A 7,965-nucleotide genomic window follows, 5' to 3' on the forward strand; every position below is an offset into this window, starting at 1 on the left:
AAAAGAGATACCCATTGGTCGAGACAGGCACCCAGGCAGCGTCCCGACGTAACTGAGTAATCAACTTTGAGAAGGTTGCAAATCGGTCCACATCACGAATCATGCTGACCACGTCAAAAGTTAATAGCATACGCCGAAAACGCGATAAACTGTTCGAAGGCACGTTAACTACTGTAAGGGAAGGCATCGATAGATACGAACAGTCAAACATGCAAGAGATTGCATATTTGAGATCGTATCAATCTATACTTCAGGACGGGTGGAACCGATTTCAATCGCTCCAAAACGAGTTATATGAACCTGAGGAAGATGATTTCGCCCAACAACGAGAAGCGTTCAAACTTTACCTTTCCCTGGTCAATAGGATAAGGGAGCTCATGGAGGGTAAACGACCATCTACCCCGTCGACCCCCGAGTGTAGCATTGAGCCATCTAATAATGTCCAGACAAATGACAACAATGGTCATACTCCGCCGACGGAAATCACCGTTTCAACTCAAATGCCGATCCCGTCGCATACCACGCGGAGCTCACCGCATGACACTCGCAACGTGTCAACTGCCCGCGATCTGACAACCCAAACTTTTCATCCGATTAACTTAAATTTTTACACGGTATTCTTTAACATTATCTGCAATATAGCGTACAATTTTTGTGATATCTTAATCAGTTGAATTTTTATAAACGTTCAAATTTGATTTTTTTTCAGCCAAAAAAATAAAATTTTGCTCTTAACAAGCCGCAACTTTCTTAATTTTCAAAATTATAGAAAAATCACACGCTACATTGGAGACAATCTATTTTTGTATAAGTTCGCACAAAATTTGTTTACTTTTTACAATCCAACCATATTTGCCGCTGGATGTACGCAAACAAGCTTCCGCTGGATATGGAGTCAGATAATGTTGTGCCACTGCGCCATTTTGTAATTTTGTGTAATAAAAAAATATGAACATAGAGTTAAGTGTCGCTTAAAGATCCCTATAAAAATCTTGATCCTCTACCAAATACTTGAATGCGAAAAACATGTTAGATTTACCCTACCTTTTTTAAGCTCCCAAGATTGTATATCCCTTTATTAAAATTTATCTTTTAAACATATTATTATTTAAACAATGTTATTTAAAATAAGTAACATGGTAAGTATCAAATAAACTAAAACTTATTATTCTATTAAGATACAAAAGATGCTTCGAATTAATAAATATTATACAGTGCTAAAACCCACTACATTTTTGAAGGGTTAAAAAGACGTCCTGTAATTTAAAAAATACCATAATATTAATACTATAGCACTAAAATACTAACCTATAAAATACTTTTATCTTAACAGGAGGACCTGTATATTTACACAGGAATTTTTAAAAATATGCCTTTTTGGCAAAAAATTTTGTTATGAAAATGTCTATAAAATACTTTTTCAATCAATCGGAAAATACCTATGTACTTCAGTAGCTTTTGTCAGGCAGGAAATGAAAATTTCTGGTAGTTTGTTAATACAGAGAGTTCGGAAATATATGGAAAACCGATTTACAGCTCAATTTCAGGAAACTCATTGTGCAACTACTTCGACATCGTTATTTTGTTGAAAATAAATAAAAAAAATGTACCTTTCTCTATACGTTAACATTTATATAATAAATCTCATAAAAATATTTTCTATTGGATTATTTAAAAGAAAAAAATTGCTAGGAAAATTTCCTGATTTTCATACGTCCAAAATGCTAAGCATCCTTAATATAGATTTCTTAAAGTTGTATGAATATTACTAAAAAACGATGTACTGGAATTCGATATCGATTTATATTCACTTTGGTACACAATCTACGATCTTATATTAAAATCGTTGATAAAATTCCAACGGTGTTATATTCTGGTAACCTCAAAGCCTTTTTTACTTCTAATAAATGAAAAGCTAACAGCAACAATACGAAAAGGATAAAATTACAAATCCATTTTCGTCAATTTTTGTGGTTTTTCTGTCAGTTGGCAGTTTACAAAGAAGTATTTTAATATGAATATATCCAGTTGGAGAGGGAGTAATCTAATAGCACCCACAAGCAAATACGTCAATGCGTCAATGCGGACATGGACCGATATGGGCAAAACGAAAGAGTATTTCGTATAATAGGTTTTTAAAATAAATGTATGGGAAGAAAAATAGAGAACTATTTGAAGTTGACGTATTGGAAAAGTGTGATCTTTAATCTGAAATTCAAATTAGCTTTAAAAGTAAGAGATGTGTATTACGAAAACTCATAGTGCATTAAAAATTATATATAAAACTTACTAAATTTCTTGCTCGAAATATTTTCCTAACTAATAATTCAGAACTGTATTGCTAACATAAAACTGTGCATGTACTGTTTGAAAAATAATGATCAAAATCGTTAGTAGCTAACTACTAAGACCTAAAAATTGACCACTTGATTCTTTTTCTTCTTAACCACTTCTTTCCACTCGTCTGAGTAGAAAATTAGTTGAGTCGAACTATGTAATAAAATTTCTACTTTATTAGTTATTAATTTATTTATTTGCCTGTTACATATGTATCAAAATGATTAAAATGTTAAGTATAGGAAATTACTATAAAAGAAGTGTATTAATATAACCAAATATTTTGTTTCGTATTTCAAAAATTATATGTCCGTTTATTAAATAAATCAATAATGAAATAAATAAGAAATAAAAGTAAACTTGTAAAAAAGCCATTTTCTCTTCGATTTCATTGATTTTGAAATATATTGCGAAGCTCTACATTTTGAATAATTATTTCCTGCGCACATAAACGGCAGTCAACTTTAGTTGCCGAGATACTGGTAAAAGTCTGCTAGACATTAAATCCTGCCCATGTGTGTGTATCCGTGACAGACTCGCAGCATAGCCAACACGTACGTCGCTTCGTTCGCAGCTTGGCGATCTGTTATCATCCATCAACCATCGATCTCCTTATCTAAATATTATACTTTTCAAATCTAAATAAACAGCTTCTACGGAAATCTCGCTCACAACTGCACATGCAAGTGTTTCGACTTGTGACGCAATACAAAGTAAATAGTGTATGAATAATATACATTTTATGTTTTTATATATTTGTTACTATCGCTACTAACAGTCTCGTGTGTGAGTAATTGCGAAAATATTTGTCATTATTCATTATTAAATTTGTAATTATTTTTACAATTAATCTGTTACTATTTCACGCAAGCGTTGGCCGAATTGACAAAGGTTTTTTTTTTTTATTTATTTATTTATTAAAATTCACAATTTGTCCAATTTGGACATTTGGTGGAATTAATTGACAAAGGTAACTCAACTCCAAATCCAAAACATTGACGATATTTATTTTTCATTGGCTGATAACAAATATCTTTTACAGACTGTAATGAACTGAGTCTTTGTCAAAAGGATCGGCGATATACTTAACTCTCATTTATACATACGTACTATAAACAAGAGATAAGAATTAGGTTCGGGTTACCTTTTATTTTATGCAACCAGTAATTACATGCATAGGAAAAAGTTTTTCAGAATCATATCCGCAACAAAATATTACAAAATCATCGAAATCAGTGAGGAGGGCAAGCTTCTTACCATAATTATCGTTGATTGACACAGGACAATCATTATAAAGTTTATTAAAAAATCGAGAAATGAATTAACACATAGCGTAAGATTTAATATACACATGTATAGTTAATTGTAATATTAGATTCCAAGGAAATTGCAAGCGAAAACCTTTTATATTTTCTTAATTTCTAAAAATGTTTTGGTTGGAAAATTTTGCAGTAAAATTTGACTCGTAGTATTCTAATAGCAAAAAGAAGGTTTTGCATTTAAGAAATTACTATTTAACAAGCTTATACTTTAATTCATACAATCGAGTGAAAAATGAGCAATTGTTGCAATTGGAAGATCAAAATAAAAATTGGAGCGTTAAAATTGGAGTTCTAAACACTTATATCATAATGCGGTTGAATATAGTAGAAAGTAATTAAAATGAAAATTTAGTTTAGTCAATTCAAACCACTACTATGCTGAATCGGTATCGGAGGTCGGATGGCCTGGAAAACGTGGGACACGAAAAAGCATCGAATGTCACGTTTATACTGTCAGAGCAACTATGGTCGAGTCGACTATAATTGGTCGACTAGACCTGGTCGAGACGTGATACTGATATCAGTGGGTCGTTCAATCACGTCCATTTAGTAGATTGGCGACTCGTGCAGGTACCCGTGATACCTAGCACTGTTTGCTATTGTAAGCGGCGCGTAAAGTGGTCTCCTACTCCAATTGATTTTGGGTATATACGAACACGCTAAAATGCAATTAACTGAATAATGGAATTTTTATACGGAACATTCTTTTTATCAGACTTGATCTTAAAAGATATTTAATAAAATATAAATTTATTACAGCTTTTCTACACGCGAGAAAGACTTGTGCTACAAATGAGATTTCTTTAATTTTTCTGTTCGTTATTAGATAATAAGGTAAAACCAATAACAATTCCATTTTTACGCTACCTTTATATTGCGCAAAAAATTGCAATAGTTTTGCACGATCTTCATAACATGTTTACGAAATGTTCTCCATTTTGTGTGAGACAATAATACCATCTGTTTTCCAATTGAAAAATCTTTTGTTCGGATTTAGAAAGTCGAAAACATTTGTTTTCCTGTGATTTCGCATACATATACACTGACTCGCGAAAACATTCAAGTACTCGTAAAAACAGATCTGAAGTTTTTTGGAAAGTTTAAAGAGTTACGTTGCTAGATGATGCGTAAAAAAATTTTTTTTTAATTTGCAGTTAATCGAAGTTGCATTTTTATTTGAGCATACAGTGGAAATTTATTTAGTTATTTTTGAAGGCCATATTATACTTCAGATTGATTTTCCTAATAAGTTGCTATGAAAAGATAACCGTGCATTATTTTTCAATGCCACCCTCAAAAAATGACAACACCATTGTAAACCGAAATCTACAAATCAATGCTATGATATCAAAAATATATTGTGCTACTTAAAAAAGTCAAGATGTATATCTTGTTTGTCTCGCGGCGTGGCTGTCTAAATAATCCTGGCATTTCACGCCTATTTTTGTTGGTATTTTTATTGGTAGTGGAGGGTTGTTGCAAGATAACAATAAACTCGAACAAGTTCAGTAGGTTCGGTTGGTTTAGTAGTAGTAGCGATTGATGGGAAACCCTAGTCAAACAGAAAACCTAAAAAGTTGGGTTCATTGGTCGACCAAACACAACTACATTTTCACTAACTTATACCGTTGAAATGCATTGCTTTTACTTTGGCATCTAGTTGCATTTACTCGCTGCTTACTTTTGTAACCACGGTTAGCTTCACTCATAGTTATTTTCTTCATTCCACGTTCACACCGCCTTTGCCGTCATTCTGTTTCTTTCCTTGGAAAGTAGAGCAGCCAGCACGTACACAGACTGAAATACCAAGATAATCTTGAGGTTATAATAAACTCGTTTGTCGCTAAACCGCAACGGAACTAATCTTCATCTGCATATGGATGTATATGGTTAAGGGCCCAATTAGATTATGACTTGACTTTGTTAGAGCGGAAAACTCTAATGAAAAACCGAGGTTACAACCGACTCGTGCAATAGCGTAAAGGTAACTTCAAAATGCAACGGAGACCGAGTTTTCGTAAGTTGAGAGTGTATGGTCTCATTTGTTAAGTTTTTGTTTGAACAAAATTTAACAGCGTTATAGTACGTTTCGTGCTCGTCTTTATTCAGCCTAAATACTTTTTTTGGCGTATCATTGGTGTCCCGGCGATGTAACATGTAACAATTCTTGACGACAGAAGGAATTAAAAAAAGGAATACGGTTTTGTTTTGCCGATCCGAACAAGATTAGTTCGAATCTTAGCAGAGATTCTATTTTTGTAACGAATATATTTATCAATTAAATATATGTTAAATTATACTTTATATTTTCGAACGAAATTTTACTGATGAATCTAAATTATTATATCTTTCATTTATTAGTTACATAAACATTAAGGTGACCTCTCAGCGAAAGAACTTATCGCATTTCCTTTAATCGAAAAATAATTGCACAAAATATAAATAATACTACCATTGATACGCAGTTTGTCGATATCGACGGCGATGCTGATTGTGCGCTATCTATGAGATGTTTTACCCAATTACTATATCATAATGCTGGTTCGTTATATCGGGGACGCGCGCGTATTCCTCCTCGTCTAAATCTTCTAGCTTCTCTTTTGGATGACGTTGAAACAAATTCTAAGCGTCGTTCAGCTGGTAGAATAATAAGGCGGCTTATCTTGATTATTCGTTTAGTCGTTTCGATACGAGCGTGAAGCGGCCGACTTGGTAGCCTCATCTCCGACGCACGGAGCTAATGTCGTCTGCGGTTGCTATTGTTGCAGCGGATAGTCGATTGGCGATAAAAAGAACGAGCTTACCTTGTTGTTGCGAAACTGGAACTGCTTCGACGCAGGCTTGCTCCAGCGGCAAGTTGTTGCTTGTTACAAGGCGTGGCTTTTCGCAAGATGTACTTCGTGGTATAGGTGTAGTTGACCCTCGTAATGATGCGAGTCTGAGGTTGAACTTGTTGGAACTCGTTGTGATAATGATTGTCCAGCTTGGACGTGATGGATTCACGTGGCACTGTATGGTAGTGGGTGTCACTGGTGTGGACTTTTCACTTGACACATAATCCGGCTCGAAGGATCAAAGACATTTACGGGACTTGAGAGTCCTGATTGTTAACCCTTTGAGTGCTGTGGGCGCATATAGGTGTCTGGCGAAAGCTATCGGTGTGGACTAAGGACATATATATGCGTTTTCTGTAAGCGCCCGGCATGGACTAAGGATGCATGTGTAACGTAAATCACGTCAGAAACCAGGACACACACACACACCGCGGGGAGGATGGTGTCCCGATCGGGATACTTCGAACCCGATGGACCGATGAGGGAAACACATGGCGACCTTGGCGACAATGTATATTGCCGGAGTACCTGAGGATTCATTTATGGCCTAACGGTCCTTCCACCAAATGTTCTAGAAGCGTAACAACGGTCACGTACGCCTACAGGGTAGTGGGGATAATGAGGGAACAGATGTCACCGAAAGAAAAAAATATTGTAAGAGCCTCAGTCTCGAACGGTCACGACGAGAGCTCAGAAGTGTCTTATAAGTATATAAACGAAGAAAAAAATAAAGTTTTCTTCTTTCTTTTAAATTTCTTTTTATTTTACGTGACACATGTATGGGTTTTTCAATTTTTCCGAACACCTACGCAGAAGTAATACTATTACGTTTGTGTGAAATAAATATAAATGCATTCCTTACGGCAGTAAACAAATGCCAATAGTGACTCGTTATCGTTGAAGTGGTCACCACTTGTAAGAAAACTCTACATCTGGTTTTTTTAGTTTTCTCAAGCACTGAATTTTTCACACACAACTAAATTATTAACTTGTGTTATATTTATTAAATTTAGTTTTCTAGTTTATTATTTTCTAGTTTATTACCCAAATTCTAGTTAACTGTAAATTTCAATGTTTATAATAAATAATTAAAAATAACTAAAAAATAACGCTCTTGAATCATTTAATCTCGTGCAAAAGAATTACTATAACTTATTACGATTTGAGCTTTGAATAGTCAATCAACAGAGTTCAGTCTAGTGAAAAAGTATTCCGTCCACAACGATCGTCAGCGCTAGCTGCGCGCCGTCCGTACGGACGGCATAGGCCGCGAGTATTCAGCACTCAAAGGGTTTTAAAATACTAAGATTTATCCTCCTTAAATTTGTTGAGGGTCTGAGTAAGGGTAGGTGGACATCTGGTGACCAGACAACGAGGAGGGATGGTTTATGTCATGCGGCGTAACAACCATCAACGTTTTTCTTCAAACATTTATAAATCTCAAACTATTTTTAATTTTATGCTTTTTACAC

The 7,965-nt window shown here is 34.6% G+C and overlaps 1 long non-coding RNA gene across 1 annotated transcript; it reads right to left on the minus strand.

Moving 5' to 3' along the window:
• Positions 1 to 2,669: 2,669 nt before the first annotated feature.
• LOC125386191 lies at positions 2,670 to 7,074 on the minus strand. Its single transcript, XR_007226144.1, has 3 exons — positions 6,112 to 7,074; positions 5,341 to 5,456; positions 2,670 to 5,228 (listed from the first exon to the last, which is right to left on the minus strand). It is a non-coding gene; the product is annotated as an uncharacterized LOC125386191 (long non-coding RNA).
• Positions 7,075 to 7,965: the final 891 nt, after the last annotated feature.

Source organism: Bombus terrestris, chromosome 13, assembly GCF_910591885.1.
Source record: "Bombus terrestris chromosome 13, iyBomTerr1.2, whole genome shotgun sequence".
Lineage (NCBI taxonomy): Eukaryota > Metazoa > Arthropoda > Insecta > Hymenoptera > Apidae > Bombus > Bombus terrestris.